Source organism: Podarcis filfolensis (genome assembly GCF_964270895.1).
Source record: "Podarcis filfolensis genome assembly, chromosome: 11".
NCBI classification, from domain to species: domain Eukaryota; kingdom Metazoa; phylum Chordata; class Lepidosauria; order Squamata; family Lacertidae; genus Podarcis; species Podarcis filfolensis.
This window is the reverse complement of record NC_139613.1, coordinates 23,058,772-23,078,925: the sequence shown is the minus strand read 5'-3', so window position 1 is coordinate 23,078,925 and position 20,154 is coordinate 23,058,772. Positions and strand designations below refer to the sequence as shown.

Sequence of the window (20,154 nt, the reverse complement as noted above, 5' to 3'; positions counted from 1 at the left end):
TTAATGAAATAAACAGTCAAATCCTATGCATATTTTCTTGGCAATAATTCTTTCTGTGTTCAGTGGGGCTTAGTCCCAGGGAAATGAGAACATCATTGGGCTGTAAACTTATGAAGATGCTAATCTGAACACTGTGGCAAATGAGATAATACAAATACCAAACACACCAGTCAATAATGCATCAGATTTCACTTTCCAGTTATTGTATCTGACATTGCAGTATATTTAGTTTCAAACAAAGACGTCTCTGGAATATTTCCTCCAGGAAGTAATTTCAAAGATTATAGTTCATTACCATGCTTTTGTGAGCAAAGCATAAACTGTCACTCATGGGTCTTTTTACTCCCCCCCCCCTTTTTTTACATTTAGTTTTTGCTCTTAACAGACCTGGCTGCCAGCATCAGATTTTCTAGTGGCATGAATGATGTAGTAGAAGTGTAGCCGAATGATCCTCTGTGTCATCTGGAAAAGAGAAACAGGATTTAAATAAATATATTGAACGAATGAAAACTTCCAGCAAGGTTGCTGGTAAAAATGGTGTCGAAAAGCAAAACAACAGCAGCCCCGCCCCCATCTTCAAAATCACCCAAATGACATCAAAAGGACTGCAGAAGTAAAAGGTGTCTGGGTTCAAACTAAGAGGCATCCCAGCATATTATCTGGCATCAATACTCCTCATGTTTTAATCTCACTCTCTGTTTATTTTTAACTAGAAGCTTACCTGGAGTTCTTCCTTGACAAATGTTTTCTTTTGTACTCCTCCTCTGTAACTCGCCACACCCTAGGCAACGTGTTAAGCAGAATTATATCGGAAATATTTGTGGCTTGGATACATGAGAAGAGCTTGTTGACTTAAACAAGCCAGGTACACCTTTATGCGGCCACAATAGAACAGGAAGACCACAGCTGAGCTCTCAGCAATGCGGATTTTGTCTGGGCAGCTCAAGAATGTTATCCACAGAGAGTATCTTTTTTTTTCTTTCTAACGAGGATGGGATTTTGTCCTGAACAATTTTTGTGGTTGTCTGTTTAAACTTGGTTGCGGTTATCACCTGGGACAGTTGACCAAAGACATGCCTGAGGTTTCATGTTAAGACAAAATGGTCTTGGCAGAATAACTGTCAGTGAAAACTATCAAATGATGTGGCCCATTATATATTATATTTTCAGCCCTACTGCCATTTGAATTTCTTCCCCCCACCCAAAACCCCAAAACCCTCATTACACAATAAACATAATTACTTCCACACAGTTGGTGCCCCATAGCACTAATTGTCATGGTTGCAATTGTTTGTTACCAAGCAGGAAAAAGTAAATAGTTAAATGTGGGAAAACAAGAGCCCTGTGCGTGCGTTACTCACGAGAAGAGGCAAAGCCATGTGGTTTTGGAGGTTGGGCTAAGAATATGACTTCACTTGCTTTTTCTTTTTTTCTTTTTTTTACCTCACCAGCTCTCTTCACACAAAAAACACCTGCATACTGCCAATGCTTGGAAATATCATATCCCCGAGACTAAAGCTGGGTTGAATACTCCCTCCCTCCTTTCACAGCTCAACTTCTGAGAAGTGGACAAATTTTTAGAATTTAGAGAAGTTTTACCATTAAAGAGCAGGTGATCAAGGGTTCTTTCCCTCCCCCCCCCCTTTTTATCTAAAATCCTGGGACAGAATGCCACATGGGAACAATGCTGACATAGACACTGAACACTCTTGCTTGGGAAATTTAGTTTAAATAGAAGGGGAAGAGACTTGTACCCCCCGGTTTGACTGTCTTGAATTGGTAATAGACAATTGGAAATATGAAAGTTTTCCCTAGTAAGATAGGAGGAAAGTACCCGTTTGATCTAGAAATGTTTTCCCCACTTTTACTCCCTGAGCCAAGTATTACACTTTGCTCCGATTTCCTAATAAATCTGAAGTTGATACCTGGAACTTGTCCTATTTCTGCATTTGAACGACTTGAGGTCATGCACACTGCTTCTAAGATGTGTTCTTTCGGTCATGGCGCCATGACATTGCAATACCTTTCGAGGGAAGGTTGGTCTTGGTGAATCATTGGACTGGTTGAATCACTACTTTTGCCTTTATGGAATCATGACTGTGCATAAGGACTTCTGGGACAAGTTCAGACCAATATTATGCTGCTGCTAGATTTTTAAAAATATGATGTTCATCTTTCTTTCAGTAGTTTCTTATTTTTGTGGATGCTGCTATTTGCAGCCTGTATTTTTACAATTGTGTAAATTGCTTTAGTTCCACATGCTAGGAAAGATAAACAATTTTAGAACAGTTTGCAAGCTGTCTTAGGACCAAACCCAGCCATCCTCTGAAATCCACCCTTCTCCAGATTTTGAATGCAGTGCTCCAGCCAAATCATGTGTACAAAACTGAACAGAGTGTGCATAAAAATGGATTAATTTTAAATGCACTGAAGATCATCCTATAACCTAAAAAAGGGAAGTTAGACAAGAAGTTTTCACCCAGAGCTGAATTCCATGCAAAATCTTAGCAATTCATTTAGAAGCTCATAGGCAGATATGTTTGAAGAGGTACAATTAAAAAATCCTGCAACTTTCTAGTGCTGGCACAAAGGAACTGTTCTCAGAAATTCATACATTACTGTATGTAGAAAAGAAGCTCCTAAATCTTGAGTCACAGTACAAAGCTTCCTCCAAGGACAATCTTCATAAATTCACAAATATTAACTAATGCAGGAATAGCCTGTCCAGTCATTCCTGACCTTTGGCTATGTTGGCTGGGGCAGATGGGCGTTGTAGCCCATAAAACTGTTGGGTGCCATATTGGCCACCCTTAAACTGAAGAGTTTGTCCCTTGAAGTAATTGATTGTTATGGCTTTTGATGCTTTGCGAAATGTTTAAAATCTTGATGAGCCTTTCAAAAATTAGAATTCCCTTTATATCATCTGACCTTTCATAAGATGCCCTAAAGTGGCCATTCTTTTCAAAGGCATTAATGTTTTCTTACATTAGCTCCTCAGCCAGAACACCCTACATCATTCCCTCTTCTGCAATTTCCTGATTCTCCATTATACATGCTCTTTAATGATGCAGTATTTAATAGAAGCCTGGGGCCAAACCTGTCTGCAAATGCTTTCTGAGACTATCCAGGACATAACCAAGAAAACTGAGGACAGTGAATTTGTTTCAATTCCAACAATACTTAATTGCATGCTGAGTAATAAAAATAAATGAGGCTCCAAAAGATAACTCTCTGCGTGGTTACTGGCCAAGTTAGCTGATTCTCAGTTTGACATTTACTTGTCCACTAGGTAGATGTCAGCCATGTTTGGAAGAAACAGCAAGCTATTCACGCACAGGTAACTACGGCATGCCACAGGGTACTGCAGGTACCACCAGAGTGAAATGTCTGTCCTAAGATTTCATGTGATCAGTGATAATGGATCATTACGTTTTAATCATATAAGGACAACGCTAGAAGCTAAGCTGGGTGGTGATGGCTACCCATAAAAATGAATATCACTCACCAGAAGGTGAACTAGTGAGCTGTGGAAAATTCAATACATTTTTACAAAGCATTTTCACAATTTTTTTATATGTGTGTAGATTCTACCTCTGTCTCGAATGAAGAAGGGCTGGCCAGACTTGCTGATCTAGCACCACAGAGAGACAGGTCCTGGAAACCAAACCAACCCCAGCATCATGACCAGGTCCAAGTCCATCAGATTGGGGGGGCCTTTATTCAGGGCTCCTGAATCTAAACCTTCAGTGACTGTACTTCGAGAGCCTACAACCCCTGTGGAACTACGTGGCTCCATGCCAGGGAACCCCATCCCCATGATGGCCTATCAACACAGGTAACAAACCTGGAGGGAATAATCAGAGGAGAGTAAGTACGCTGGACTCCAAGCTAGAGGCCTGTCCCTTTAAGGTTTGCCTCTCATCAAGGAAGAGTCAGGGCATGGGAGGGATAGTCTGGCCCTGGATGTATCAAAGGTTTCAGTCAAGTCTAGGCATTCTAGGAAAAGGGTGCTCACTGAGAACTTTCCATAGTGTCACCTTATGACATATCTCTTATCAAGATCAGGACAGGGTATTGTTCATAGTAGATTGTGGGGGCCAGTTTGGGGGGCTGATCTGCCTCCCTCCCAGCAAATATTTCTCCTTACCCAAGACTTCACTCATTTTGGTGGTGATGGCAAAAGAGAGAAGAAAACGTAAATATTGTGCCCTTACTAGGATGCCCTCTCTGGTCATCTGATTAAGCATTTGACAAGCGGAGAGGGAATAATAAACTCCCCTTCTCAGCTGATCTGCTTGGGAGGCCTGTGTGTGTGTGTGTGTGTGTGTGTGTGTGTGTGAGAGAGAGAGAGAGAGAGAGAGAGAGAGAGAGAGCGCGCGCATGAGAGAGTATGGGGTAGCCACACCCACTGCTGGCATGGATGACCAAGGGATGAAGGTGGCTATTAGGCCAAAATAACTTTAGCCACCCTTGCATTAAACCCTGGAAATGATGAGTTATAAATAAAAAGGCCAGCTGGCAGAATACCACAATAGTAGCAGTGTTGACACAATGTTTCTGAGGGTCAATGTGGTGAAATATATGTAAGTAAACAAGGAACAAAATGGCTATAAATTGCGGGGTTCAATATTCAATCCTTGCCAGGTTGGCTGTATTGACAGATCCAAACACAATGTTTTAACAAGTGAAAATATTATTTTTTTAGCTATTATGTATGTAGAGGGACCAAGGCAACCAATCACCCCATCGGCATATAATATTTTGAGCATGACTGTTCCCTGGAAATCGGTCGTTGCTTGCATTTCTTTCGCAATGTTAGAGATGTACTGTATTTCTCGTAACTCCTTACCTGGTGAAATTGTCCTTCATAACTGCCACTTGTAACTCAGTATATAAATAATTGGAGTGCATTCCTTCTTGACTTGGCAGCCAGATGAATAATCTCCAAGGACCAGACTTCAGGCAGCGCCCACTAATTAGCTGCATTTTTGTGGTGTGCCTCGCTACCTAGAACCTGCTGAGGCACAGAAAGTGCCTTGGCACACTGATCTGAAACTGCTTCTAGCATCATAGGTTCTCACATTGTCTGAGAGCAGCTCTACTCAACCAGTACGCCAGTATGATCTGTGAAATTCTGGGAATTAGAGGAGGCAAGTAAGTATGGAGATTGTGCCTTTTTCCGGGATACGGAACCATTTATGCAGGAATGGCATCTCCCATTACTCTGTTTCAGCTACACAGCTATAGGATGAGAAACCATTTCTACATGATGGAGCTATTTAAGTGTCCAGGATTAGGAGCTGGCGATCCTGATTATGTCACTTGTGGTGTTTGTTCCATGCTGGCATCCTTGTGTCTCAGGAAACAATGGAGGAGCGCGCCTTTGGGCATGAGGTCAAGCTGTTGAAAGGTTGCAGCACCAGCTGTGGCTGTAGAGACTGATGCAGGAGAGACATGTTTTGCTGCAGACATCTTTGTAATGCAGAGTTGGTCTCGTTCTGAAAGCCAGTTCCCCACAGAGAACATCCTAGGGGATTCTGCCATCTTCCATTCTGTGGACATGACCAAGCGTAGACATCACTAAGACAGGAGTGTGAACATGCTGGGAATGTGGGCTTGAGAGGGCACATCTTTGTTTGAATTCTGATGTAGCGCATTTTCCAGCTTCAGAAATAACAGTAACTGCAGTATCTTCCACTATTTTCCCTCTGCACATATTTTATTGCCAACTGTCAGGGAACTGCCATTGGAGCCAAGAGTGGAGGTAAGGCTCCCCAACGATGCAGGAGAAGGGACCAGCAGGGAGAGAGAGAACACTTCCTTTGGGGAAGGAAATTGGCATGACACCAGGAAGAAAGGGGAGCAGGGAAGGACTTCGGAGAGATGGCTCCAAGACTCTTCCACAGAGACCAGCGGGGAGAGCCCAGGACCTCCGCTGGCCATGCCCACTCTGCGCAGAAGACTTCCACGTAGGGAGGCTAGGCGGAGACTTGGCGTCAAGGAGCTTTTATGTTGGAAGAAGTTCAGGAAACGCCCACTGATGGATTCTGCCAGTGACTGACACAGCCACGGAGAAAGGGCTGTCCAGCCAGGGAAAGGTTTAGCCAGACAACGTTGCCTAGAGCGGCAGCCCCCTTACGCACGAGCAACCCCCAATTCCCTTTACACCAACTTTGTTCTCTTCTTTTTGTAAGGTTCTGCAAAGAACAGGAACTCCTGCTGCAGCTGTTTGCATTTTCACAAACTCTCTTTCTTTTATTTTCTGACAGTACGGTGCTGCATATTCTGTTCCTCTTTTGGCCTCTGAAAAACCACATGTATTTAGAAGATAGTCTGCTTCCATCTTACCTTTCACCTCAAAGCGTTTAGGAAGAGTTCAGAAAATAGCTCGTGTCTGCCAAAAAAACCAACTTCATAAATTATGACACCTTGTTTGAAGGACATATATCTCATGAACGTCTGCATGTTTACTTGGAAGAAAGCCCCACCATATCCAAAGGGATTGAACCCATCAAAGGTTTTTGCTCATGGCTTTGCTGCATTTGACCCTCAGGCATGAAGCAGTATTTATATTCCCCCAGCCATCTTATATTTATCTGTGGTATTGACCTCTCAGTTCACATTGCCAGCAATCATAGCACCTCTAATGGAACTTGTGTAAAATTAAAGAGATAAAGCTTTTATCTTTTATACTATCCTTCCTGTGGGGGGAAATTGTACGAACACTCAGGAAAGGAGCAAGCCTATTCAATGGAGACCTCCGATACGACAGATCTGGAAGCTAAAGTGCAGATATAATCAGTTTGTATAGGCTGATTTTTTTTTAAGCCTCGTTAAGTTTGCCACCAAATTATTTGCTAAAAGCAAATCTACCAATGTGTACAATGAGTCAGAGAACTGCCCCCCTCCCAATTAATCACCCTGGGCTTATTTCATGCAAGACATTGCTTTATCACTGTAATCAGAACCTCCTTGGAGAAATTTATTTAATTAAGAGTATAAATAACATAAAGCCACATGGGAGACATCGCAGGGCCAAGGGGACAAGGAAAGCAGATTCTGCCCACCAATGTGTCTGTTTTATCTGGATTTGGTTGGCATAATGTTTTTATATGTAGGTAGGCTAAAGGTGCAAGCCTAAAGTCCCTGGGTAGATTGCAACAATGTTAAATACAATTTAGAACAGACTTAACAACTTAAAATACAATCACAAAAGACCGGGTGAGTTCTAAACTGGTAAAACAGCTACAGCTATTCTTGGACCGTGATAGCTTGACCACATTGATAACCTCACCGCTGGATTACTGCAATGCACTCCATGTGGGGCCATACTTGCAGTTGGTCTGGAAGCTGCAGCTGGTGGAAAATGAAGTGGCTAGATTACTTGTGTGAGCAAGCTACCATCAGTATACACCACCCTGTTTGCGAGATTTGCACTGCCTGCCAGCCTGCTACCAAGCCAAGTTCAAGATGTTGATGTTGTCATAGAAGGTCATATACAACTCAGGACCAGGTTACCTGAGAGACCACCTTATACCTGAGATCTGTGGGAGACTTCTCCTGCAAGTTCCAAAGATCTCAGAAGCTTTTAGCCCCTGTTCTGTGGAGGAGCATTCCTGTTGAGAGATGACAGTCGCCTGCCTTTTGCACTTTCCAGAAACAATTTGAAGATCCATAAATGCTGGGCCAATGGGTCTGTGCCTTGAGTGTCTGGCTTTAGTTTTGTTTTAAATGCATCTTCTGGTTTTGTTGTTGTTCTTATTGTGCATCACCTTAAGGCAATTGTATAGAGAATGATATTAATAAATTGTTATTACTAAGAATGATTCTGATTTGGGTATGAATTTTAGGAATCAATTAAAGCACACCCATTCAGTATCTGGGATTCCCCACTTCTGCCATACAGATAAGTGGGAGATCAGAGCAGGCTATACAGGAATGTTGTGGGGGGTTTTGCAGGTCTTAAGTGTTTCTCCACGTGAACTTCACACGTGCTTTTCTATTTCTGTCTGTGGGATCAGCCCATCCATGCTTACTTTCTAAGTTGCCAATTGCATTTGACTCCAGCAAGTGAGAGTCAAGGTGATCGTGGGAGGACTGATGTTTGAATAGCTGGAGTTGCTCTTCCTATACAGAAAGAATTTCCGTGAATGGATGGGACTTTGGCAGGAAACAAGCACTGGTGAATGATGACATTCCATGAAACCACAACTTATTTACTCTTCTGGCGTTGCCTGTTTATATGCAGCTCACTGGGCATTCATTATTAACAAACTCTGAGAGAGAGAGAGATCAAGGATCCCATTTGTGACTGCTGGAATTCCATATGACAGCCATTAATCTTTTGTGTACACCTGCCACTTTCTAATATAAGCTTGACGGCAATTAAATATGCATCTCTTTTCATGACTGAGAGTTCAACCAGTGTTTTAAAAAGGTAGATATTATCTTGGCCTGATTTACTTCAGAGTAGACCCATTTGATTCAAGGATGCTACTTTTAGATATGTGATGGGGGGGCTTATAACATGAAATGGTGGCATTCCTGTGGTATGTCAGTGTTAAGGTTCCTAACACAATACACATCTTCATCAAAACGGTTCACATACAAAGCTGAATATCTTTCTGATTAGCCTTATGTTTGCTGTGGGATCGTTCGCACTAAGTGCCACCTGACTGTATTGATAGGTTAAGATGTACAGCTATTATAACCATTATTTGAAAGCCTAGGGCTTTCTTGGAAGAGATGTTAACCTAACATGTCTGTAATTACATTAATTTTCCTAGGTTCCTTAAAAAAGGGTGTGTGTGTGGTAATGGCAGCTTTCAGGTTCTAACTTAGAGACAAACTGAATATTGTATTTAAAAGATCAGCAGCTTCACATGTGAGCACTTTCAGGTATCTCAGGTGAACACCAATTGGGCCCAGTGTTGTGCAAATTGCCAATATGGGCCCAGTGATTTGTTCATTTCTAATTTGTCAATGTGGGTTGGCATGTTGTCACTTGTCACCACTATTTGCCACAGTTCCTCAGACTCCCTGAGAAAGTTAGTTTGGATACAGGGTTTTGCAAAGAATACATTCTGCTTTTCCACAATCTCCTTTCCCTCTTTTAGCACACCCCTGACATCCATGCTGTCCAAAGGTCCAAGAGACTTCCTACCCCATTTCCTGCTTCAGATATATCTAAATAATATTTTATTGTTGGTTTTAATGTTTTTACGCTCCTCAAAGTCATCCTCACATTCCTGTGTTGAAAGACTCTTAGGCCGTATACACACCATACATTTAAAACACCTCCCCTGAACCTGGTAACTGGAGTTTACCCCCCACAGAGCTACAATTTCCAGCACCTCTAACAAACCACACTTGCCAGGATTCTTGCTGGGCTGTGTGCTTTAAATGTAAGACATGTAAGCAGCCTTAGTCTCATTCAGGAGTACAATGAAACAAGACCAAGCAGGATATGAACATTAGTGTGTTCCTTCTGAATTCTCATGTAATGTGAAAGTTGTTGAGTGCAATCTAGGTAAGAACATCAGGCTCACACGGTCCAAGGAAATAAGTGACCTTCAATTGCTTATTATTCTACCCTACCCTGAAGGCTTCAAGTGGATTAGAATATAAAACCAGAAGCATAAAAGAGTAAGTACATTTATAGCAATGCTAAACTAGGCAGTTAGTCCCTTTTGAGTCAAATGGGAGTTAAGTGTACCTCTTATTCCCTCTCAATTCTGCATCAAGATTGCTTTGAATTATCCCTGCATTGGAGATGGCAATACTGGGTGCACAATACATATTTCCTTGCAGAGATTGCATAATGTTACTGGCAGAGCCTATCTGCAACTGAAGTCATTTCCTCCTATCCATTCTTCTGGTTTGTTTTGAAGGGCTCATTGTGCTACTTTGAGTTAGTTCAATTCACATAATTCTTTTTTGTTTGTTTGTTTTGGATTAGCTCAGAAAGTGTATTGTGCAGGCAGATTTGCATGTATGCACATGTGAGAGCTAGAACAGGAGCCAGGTATGACACTAGCTAGGGCAATTTCAGACAAGTGCTGCAGAAGATTCTTCTTCAACAGCCCAGCCTTACCCAACCTGGTGCTCTCCTGATGTTTGGGATAGGAATGGTGTGAGCTACAGTCCAAAACCTCCCATTAGGTGTGAGGATCCCACAGGGTCCTCGCCATGGGAGCACATTCACCCAGTGCTATACCAGCTGCACTGACTCCCAGTGGAGTACAGAATCAGGTTTAAGGTGCTGGTTTTAACTTTTAAAGCCCTTATACGGCCTAGGACCCTCATACCTATGGGACCGCCTCTCCTAGTATGCCCCACGGAGGACCTTAAGGTCTGCAGATAATAACACCCTGAAGATCCCAGGCCCCAGGGAGATTAGACTGGCCTCGACCAGAGCCAGGGCCTTTTCAGCCGTGGCCCCAGCCTGGTGGAACCCTCTCTCACAAGAGACCAGGGCCCTGTGGGATTTGACATCTTTCCGCAGGGCCTGCAAGATGGAACTATTCCGCCAGGCCTTTGGTGGGGGTCAGGCCAATTCTTTTCTTTCTGTATAAGAACAAGCATTAAAGAGGCCTCCTAGCCCACTCACAGTTCCTTTATAAGACCAGTGGTAACAGTTGGCCCTAGAGAATATTAACCACTCTCAGTTTTACCCTGTGGACTGCCATCTGTCCAGATTTTAATTTGCTCTGAACTAATTTTAAGATGTATTTTAATTAATTGATTGATTGCCTGCTTTATGTTTCTTATGGTCTTTGTATACTGTGTTAGTTTGATGAGGTTAGCCGCCCTGAGCCCAGCTCCAGCCGGAGAGGGCTGGGTATAAATTAAAATTTATTATTATTATTACCGGTAATTACCCAACAAAACATCAGAAGAGCTCAGGTGGATCAGAGCAAGCATCTGCCTACACCAACTCAAGAGCTGGTGGTATATAGGGCCTATTGGGGGGGCTGTTGGAAGTATGAGGAGGGATGAGGATTCTGGGGATCCGTGGCCACCCTGGAGGTCTCTAGTTCTATAAGTGCAGATCTTCCTCTCTGCCAGTGGAGCAACACTTGCGCCCCCTTTGGCTGGCTTTAGGACTGCTCTATTTTCAAGCCAGGTTCACCCAAACTGAGCAACTGTTCCGCCCTGAAAGTATTGCATAATCTGCGCTCCAAATTCTCTTCATAATGAGCTTTTAGAAGATATTTATAAGTAGGCTGTCAGCTTAACAGGATGTACCAAATCCTGTAGCTTCAAAAGCCATTCCTTTTTTTTGAGGGGCTTCTTAGGGCTTTCCGATCCCTGCCAAATGTTAATCATGCAGCTGCCAACACACTTATTATTATTGCACGGCATATCTTTGATGTTATGTTGAGGGTGAGCTCCAGGTTCGAGAGGTAAAATTAGAGCACCCTTTCAGCAGTGGGATTATCCCACAATCCAGGGATGGGTGGCTAACCTGTAGCCTACCAGATGTTAACTACAGCCAGCATGCAGTTGGAGACGATGGGAGTTTATAGTCCAACAACTTCTGGAGGACCACAGGTTCTCCATGAAATTCTGCTTGTGGTGATGGAGGATCTAAGCCTTTGTTCCTTGTCTATATCCATTGTGTCAGAGTGTGACACAAAGACCTTGAAGGAATCCTTCTTACAAGCAGGATTTTGTTGCTTCAGCAAATGGTGTAAATGGTCCAGCTGGTAACCTGCCTGCCTTTGGTATCTGTTTGAGTAACTCACATGACATGCCAGCCACTATATTAGAGCAATATATCCTTAAGATGTCATTCGGTAGCGTCCAGATATAATGGCTGTTGAGTGCGCAATATACATTTCTGACACATGTTGAGGTACCGTTTGCGCTAAGCGTGTCCTTCATCCTTCGGTAAGGTCACATCTAAAGGAGGTGGGGGGGTGAAATCAGTCTCCTGAGCAGTTGAGATGAAGTCAGCATATTATCAACACACCAGCCGCTGTACGTGACAAGGCTGGTGTCGGAGGGAAATACAGGAGCCAAAAATAGTCTGGAAAACATCAGATATAACTTTAAAGGGACAGAATCCAACAATCTGAAGCCAAAATGGGTTTTGTTTCCCCTGATGTATAACTGCCTTATGTGGAACACCCTTCAGCTTCTAAAATTTATCTGATCCTAATAAATTCATAATTAGTAACTGCTTTCCTCTTGCCTCTTTTTTAAAAAAGGACCTGTTTCTGATCAGATCTGTAAGCCTGCCTGCCTGCCTGCTCTCAGAAGGATGGGGATGGGTTTCTTGGGTTGGGGGAGAAACCTAAATCATATTTTCTGGTGGAAATATACAAACTGAAACATAGCCATCCTTTGAAAATTCCCAAATTCCCCGAATTTTGCAAAAATCCCTGAATTTTGCAATGCAGTTCTGCAACCAAGAAATGTGTACAAAAATGCATATACTAAGATAAAAATGTATATGTCAGTGAAAAGAATTACACAAGTATTATGGAGCACTGTTTGGCAAAAATGTGCATGTTAGGCAAAATTAACATACTATTTAAAAATAGCACAATGAGGATGAACTTTTATGAGGACTTATTTTTTTAAAAAATGGAAATGTAGAGAACTGGATTTCAGATAGTAAAAAAATGAAAAAGCAAAGCTGCCATATTTGCCCCTCTGTATTGGCGGACAGGGGCTATGGTTACTCATTGTAATAAGTAGCAAAGAGTTTTTGTTTTAATGTATCTATAATATGTGGCTTTTTGCTTTGTTGTTGTTTAGTATGTTGCTTTGAGTTGCCTTTGGCAAGAAGAAACAACAACATAATAATAATAAATGAACAAGTTTCCCAATGGAGAGATTCAGAAAGTAGTGTCCCCCAGTTTTGGGCTTTTTGGTTTGTTCATAAATGATCTAGAGTTTTTCGCTGGAGATGCCAGGGACTGATTCTGTGACCTTCTCGCAGTGCATATGCCAAGGGCTGTTCTTCCAACGTGGCAGGGAAAGTAAGTTAAATGCTGCTTCTCTTCTGTTTTTGATGCTTATGTGTAAAGGACAAAATGGAAATTTAGCCTTTGTCTCGAGCTCCCATATCTCACCGTGTGGGAGAGATATGTGAGTTGCCACATATCTTGAGTGGAGTGAAGTGAAGCTTGAGAAGAGAAAGTGCAAAGAGGAAGCACTTCCTTCCCCCTCGTCCCATGTAGCAGCCTAAGAATCTGCCTCTTCTTCACCATTTATTACAACCAATATACCTAACAATGCAGCTTGGTCTACACATGCAGCACAATAAGGTGCTTCTGAGGTGGCGAATGATGGGATCTTTCACTTCAGACTGCAGGCCTTATAAGGATAAATGTCACTGTTTGGGATGTTAGGCCCAAGCAGAAGGCAAGGCTAGAAGCAGAGTGAGAAAGCAACTAAAAGAGTGAAGACCTGTTGTATATATAGTTCCATTTCTTGTTTAGCTCCTCTGACCCGCTCATCATTTGGCAGAGAACATTACAGGCTCCGGCTCTTATTTGTGAATGTTTCCCTTTTTGAAAACAGCAATACCAATATCACATACCCATGAACTGCAAAGAAAAAAAGGGACATCCCATTTTTTCTTGCAGGTGGACAGTGGCCAAAATGGCCACCACAAACTCACATTATTTTGGACACTGTGCCCAAAAAGCGTTTTTTTTGGGGGGGGGGTGATCTCATGTGAGTCACATTTGGGAGTGTGGACCTGGAATATGGCTTCCTGGATTTGGGTCATGTCATGTTGGAAGGTATTATCTCAGTCGGCAAGTACATAGCCACCTTCATCTATTGGGGTTTTGTGGTTTTTTTTACTTCCAGTGAGTTCTTTAAATGGAATAAATATGCAAAAAAAGAGGGTTTATCTCACCTGTAGACTAATGTAGTGCAGTCCACTCTACCACCTCATCCATTCTGCTGCTTGTGAAGATTAGGCCTGTGATGGATGGGCTGCGATGGGGAGACTCCTAAATATCTGTTTATTGCAAAGACCCCTTTGAGGCTACAATTCAACAGAACACAGAGACAAATTGTACTCCTGAGGTTGATGAATGATGGACCTCTGCACAAAGGGCTGGCTAAAGACATATTGCTACCTGAGGTGGAGCAGCAAATGGGTCATGCCCCGCTCTCCCCAAAATCAAGGTGTATAGCACCCTAGGGCCAAGCAAGTTATTTTGTCACTTGAGGCAGAATATCTTGTAAGAGCCTTTCCCCTTCTCCGGCAGGAAAATACAAGAACAATTAATCAAATAACTGTTTGCAGACCTTTCATGGCATTCCAAATCAGCTGCCTGAGGCTGTCATCTCATTCCGCCTAATAGCAGGGCTGGCCCTGTTCATGTGTCAGAGCTGAAGGGCAGGTTTTCCGCTGCTGGTTTGCAGGACCACTGTAAAAGGGAGAGGGTGGAAAGTAGGCTTCAGCCATACATCCATGCAAACATACAACTGAACAACAAGTGTATCACCCTGCACTTGTTACCTGGTTATGCTACACAGAATGTGTTAACCTGAACTCAGTTCCGTAAAGATGGAAATAGTCTACAAGGACACCATGAGAATAATGGGAGACATAGATTGCATACCTTCCAACTTTTCCTATCCCAAATCCAGAACATGCCACCACCCAGGCCTCCTTGCCCTGCCACCACCTGCCGACTTACCTTCGCCAGTTCTTGTCTCCTCCGCAGTTGCATCGAGGCATCTACTGCCGCAGCAGGTCCTCTGCTGCCGTGGCAAGGCCTCCACCACCATTAGGCCTCCACCACTTCCACTGCTGCCTTGACAAGACTGAGACCTCTGCTGCCACAGTGAGGGCTCCTCCACCACAAGGCCACCGATGTACTTCTAGAAGCTGGTGCTATGCTTCTGGAAATGCACTTTCCAGAAGTGCAGCCCGGCTTCCTGGCGTACGTCAGTGGCTATGGAGGGCCATGGTGGGCCTCAATGGAGGCCTCGTGGTGGAAGGGGCAGCAAAGGAGGAAACAGAACATCCAGGATTGATATCAAGAGCCAGGGCAGCTTCTGTCAATCCAGGATGTCCTGCTCAAAGTGGGATGATTAGCAGGTATGAGAATGGCTGCCCCAAGTTTGCCACCCACCGAGATGTGGGGTGTGTGTGTCAATTTCAAGGATTCCTATTCAGGGGAGGGGGGTTTTTTAATGCAATGGGGACAGGCTTCTTAGTGATTTTTCTCTTTTTTTTAATGTTTGCATGGCTTTAAAATAAAATAAAGCTGCTTGCAAAGCCCAGTTAAAATATTTTCCCCCCCCACAACGACCCAAAAAGAAAATGTATTTGGGAAAGGAGAGCATGGCAGTGGTGAGAAGTAGACCAGTCCTAGAGGGTATTTGGTTCACCCATGAATTGAATACCTCTTTACCCAGCAATTAAAGAGAAACATCCATTTGAGACGTAAGGGTTCTTTAATCACACTCACACAGAGAGAGAAAGAGAGAAATGTGCATCTTTTAGCTCTGCAAATTCAGCAGCTCGCGCAGCATATGCAAAGCTTTTATTATCCAGCCTACATAGTAAAAACAATATTCTCAACAGCAGATGGAATGAAATAAAAATGCCACAGTGCAAATGGTCCCCGCGGGGTGGGGGAGGCATTGATTCACTCCTGGACCTCATACAAAAGCCATTCTGCATCTTGTAGAATAGGCTGTTGCAACACCAAGGCTTTGTTTTCTTCCCCGGCTTCCTCCCGTCTATGTACACACAAATAATTCACGGCTAAAATAGGCTCTCTGAGGCTTCCTCATCCTGAACTTAGCCATTAGCTTTCTACTCCTTGCATTCATAAATAGCCTGAGAGTTTTCATGGCTCGGGAGGTCGGCACGTTTCACACCATTGTTCTTTATGGAGTTACGTGAAGGTTATTTCATTGCGGCCGGCGGGAGGGGCAGGTTTTAAGTCTTTCTCAGCATTGAAGGACTATCTCTGTGACTACAATAGCTACAAGGTGATCTAGGCTGACCTTGGCAAGTGTTCGAGTTGCAAATCAGTCTTGGCAATTGGTCTAAATTCTCCCTAGCATTATTATGCAACTTGACATGAATTCTCAAGTAGTGAGTGGAGTCAGGGCCAGATAATAATACCTCTTAAGAATGGCAAGGTATTATTGATAATATGGACCAAATGATACTGTATTGACTCAAGTCTAATGCACCATCGAATCTAATGCGCACCTCAATTTTCAGAACCTTGAAACCAAAAAAAGTATTTGCTGGCAAATGTTAATGTGCCATTGAAACTAATGGGCAGCTTAATTTTCACAACGTAATTTGACTAAAAAGGGTGAGCATTAGATTCAAGTAAATACGGTACATTTTACAGAGAGATTATTGTTGTAAGAATACCTTCCAACATTTCTCCAATGAAAATAGGAATATCCCATTTCATAACGTTAATGTTACTATTTATAGCCCACCCATCTTACTGAGTTTCCCCAGCCACTCTGCGTAGCTTCCAACATATATAAAAACAAAAATGAACATTAAACATTAAAAAAAGAGCCTTCCCTATACAGGATTGCCTTCAGACATCTCGGGGGTCAGATAACTCCATACTCTCCAACATATCTCCAATGAAAATAGGGACATCCTAAGAAAATGTGGGGTATTCTGGGATCAAATCACAAACTGGGATGGCGTCTATAAATCAGGGACATTCCTGGAAAATAGGGACACTTGGAGGGTCTGTTGTAAAGTTATAAATCTTGACGCTGGCAGCACTGGACAGGGCTTGGGTAGGGCAGGACAGTGATTAGGTTGATGGGAATATTGGGACACCAGTAAGACCAGCAGCAGCAGCCCAGCACTCTTGCTGGTGCATTTGCTTGGCCCCAACCTTGTCACAGTACTACTGCTTAAGAATTCAAGCCTAGTGCATCACTGTTCCCTTTATGCCACCGCTTTGAAGAGGATGAGAGGAAGAAAGCAGGTTTTCTTTACCGCATCGCCCTCCTGCAAGTCTAATCAAATCGGTGCACTTTTCTGTTTGCCTCAAGTTGTGGGTTTCTGAGAAACTGCAACCTTAAGCTGCAAAGTACAAACTTTATTAGCGTTCCTTGTCTCTAGGCTGCCAAATGGGCCAGGAATGATACATTTGCAGCATATACACCCAGCTCACCATTCTAAATTGCTATATTTATAATCTCTTGCTGTGAGTCAGTTATTTCCTATGCCTTCTGCATTATTCTTGTAATATGATGTGCTACGGATTCATGCGTGGGCTTTAAATGGGTATGAGGGATATTCATAGGTATTGAGACTTTCTGCATTAGCTTTCTCAGCCTCAGGACAACATCCTCTCATGGGCAAACTCCAGGGGCACACACAAACACCCCTCTCTCTATCCTCCTTCCAGGCAAGCAAGAAGAGGTGCCATCACAGTTCAGGGACACCTTCCAGCCAGGCAGGATAACCAGAGAAAGGCACAGAGTAGGGGCAGTGAGGGACATGACCGGGGAAGAGTCCTGAGAATGAGACAGAGAAGTCTGGAGGCTACAGTCAGTGTTCAGGCCTGAAGCTTCCCATTTCTGTTCTAGACCAAGTCAACATCTCCTCTCCCTCATTCCATTTCTCCATCTGCTTTGAATGAGCTCATTGCTATTAACTTCCATAATTTATTTCACCCCTGTTCACCCTCCTCTTCCTCCTTCTGCCTGCAAGGGCTTCTGATATTCTGTAGAAACCACTGTTTGTGATCTTTGGTCCTCCAGCTCCACAAACCTCTGTCATCCAAATGTCTCCTGCTCTTTACTGTCTCGTATGTATGTCTCATACGCGGGTGGTGCTGTGGTCTAAACCACAGAGCCTAGGGCTTGCCGATCAAAAGGTTGGCAGTTCGAATCCCCGCGACAGGGTGAGCTCCCGTTGCTCGGTCCCTGCTCCTGCCAACCTAGCAGTTTGAAAGCAAGTCAAAGTGCAAGTAGATAAATAGGTACCGCTCCGGTGGGGAGATAAACAGCATTTCCATGCGCTGCTCTGGTTCACCAGAAGCGGCTTAGTCACGCTGGCCACATGACCAGGAAGCTGTAAAGTGAGATGAGCACCACAACTCCAGAGTCATCCGTGACTGGACCTAATGGTCAGGGGTCCCTTTACCTTTAGGCTTGAACTACCTCCCAGGATTCCATTCATTTTCTGTGGAGCCTTTGGCTCAACCAGCTAGTTCCCATGCCCTACTGCAGGGGCACAGAACCCTTGCTGGTCCAAGGGCCACACTCCATTCTTGGAAACCTTCCAAGGGCCGCATGCCAATGGTGAGCAAGGTCTGAGGCAAAAGTGGGCAGAGCAACAAATCTTTGAACAGTAGGTGTCCACTTAAGCACATACAACTGAAATAAACACCTATCGCTTCCATGTTTACCCAGCTTCCTCTGTTGTTTCCTCTCTGTTGAAGTTTAGATTGTAAACTCCTCAGGGCAGAGACTTGTCCTATTGCATCCCTGTAAAGCACCATGAACATCAATGTTGCTACGTATAAATGCACATTTTCTCCTCAAAACCCATATCTTTTCTTCTTTATGCATTTATTGAGCCAGTTGCTTAACCATATTTTGTGCTTCCTACATGGTTATTTTGCCTTTCCCAATCCTCGTGTTTCCCTCATGATGCCATAACTATTGAACTGTGCACTTTCTACAAAGCCTGACACAAAATAAATGATATGTGTGTCAGGGAGGGGAGGTAATATTAATTCACTAAAACTGTCTACTGAACAGGGGAGGGAAACTAATTTAGTGCTTTGTTTTGCTTTGTTTGGGGACTAGTTGCCAAAAGAGCAATGACCAAGACTTGGGATTTTTTTAGCCACACTAACTGAGACCGATGGGAGTTGAAGTCCAAAATATCTGGAGGGCAGCAGGTTGGGAACATCAGCTCTAGGCCATAGGTAATAGACTTTTCTTTAGGTCCTTGTCATATGTCAGGGGCAGCTAATATAGTGACTTCAAAATGTTCTCATCACCCCCCTGCCCATTGGGACTTGCTATCTGAGACTGATGGGAATTGCAATGCAACCAAATTTGGAGTGCATCACACCAGCTACCTCAGCCATCAGTAATAGACTGCTTTTGCACTGGCTTCCATCCCTGACTCTGCCTTAACTTTTGGGTTGCATCAACAAAATCTGTTTAGGTATGAATTCTTAAGAGATGTGAGTGGTGAGTGGGCATGCTCAAACATATGTGCATGGAGAGCATTTCCCTTCTTGGTGTATTTTCAGGATATTGCTTCTGAAGGGTGATTTGAGGATTCTTATGAAAATAAAAGGCCTGAAAATAGAAATAACCTTTTATCTGATGGGATTAAAAAAGGCTTCATGTTATGTTAAAATGCGACTCTAAGTGTTCCTGCGCACAAGTCCAGAAACCTCAATTTATGTGGTTGATATTACTATGACGTGGGTTTGCAGGGGGGGAGCTGTATGCCTGAGCCCCCCCCCCCTTCTAATTCCTGGATTCAGCAGGATTCCAATGTTGTAATAGCCAGGCCAGCCTAGTGATGACTCACTAAAGATGGGTTGTTAAGGGACGTCAACTGTTAGTTAGAAAGTGGAGGGTTGAGTGATATGAGCTAGAAACTGCATGCAGGTCGGAAAGGCAGAGAAAGAGAGAGCCATGGCTGATTTCTGCTGGAATCCAAGACTGCAGCTATGGGCGAAAGAAGACTCTCTTGCAGTGTTAATGCTGTGAACCCTTCCATCGTAGGCTCAGGTTGTATATATGTGTAAATAAACCATATCTCATACAGACACCACAGTCTCTGTTATGCCTCAATCCCAAAGGAAACACAAACCCTGGGTAAGATCCTAGAATCCCTGGAATCTCAGAGATTGGGGTGGCATGCAACAATGTACACAGATCGAGGGAGGTAACCTTTTCTCAGGCCATGAACTGTGGCTTTTGGATTCGCTCACATGCATGTCTTCTAGCATCTAGGCAATAGACCTTTGATTTTATATATTCTTCATCTCTCTTCCCTTCCTCGGCTGATTTCTGTCTCTCTGGAAAAGTTCATTCGAGATCATTATAAATCATACTGGGGTTCCTGTTATCTTGGACCCTGTTCCTTGTTTTTTGTAATGCCCTTGGGTGTCAAGGATGCCATCCTGGATCTTTGCCGAGTCCTGTAAC

The 20,154-nt window shown here is 43.4% G+C and overlaps 1 long non-coding RNA gene across 1 annotated transcript; it reads right to left on the bottom strand.

Moving 5' to 3' along the window:
• Window positions 1-387: 387 nt before the first annotated feature.
• LOC310744736 lies at window positions 388-13,929 on the bottom strand. Its single transcript, XR_014539719.1, has 3 exons — window positions 13,877-13,929; window positions 11,862-12,031; window positions 388-462 (listed from the first exon to the last, which is right to left on the bottom strand). It is a non-coding gene; the product is annotated as an uncharacterized lncRNA (long non-coding RNA).
• Between the last annotated feature and the right edge of the window lie 6,225 nt (window positions 13,930-20,154).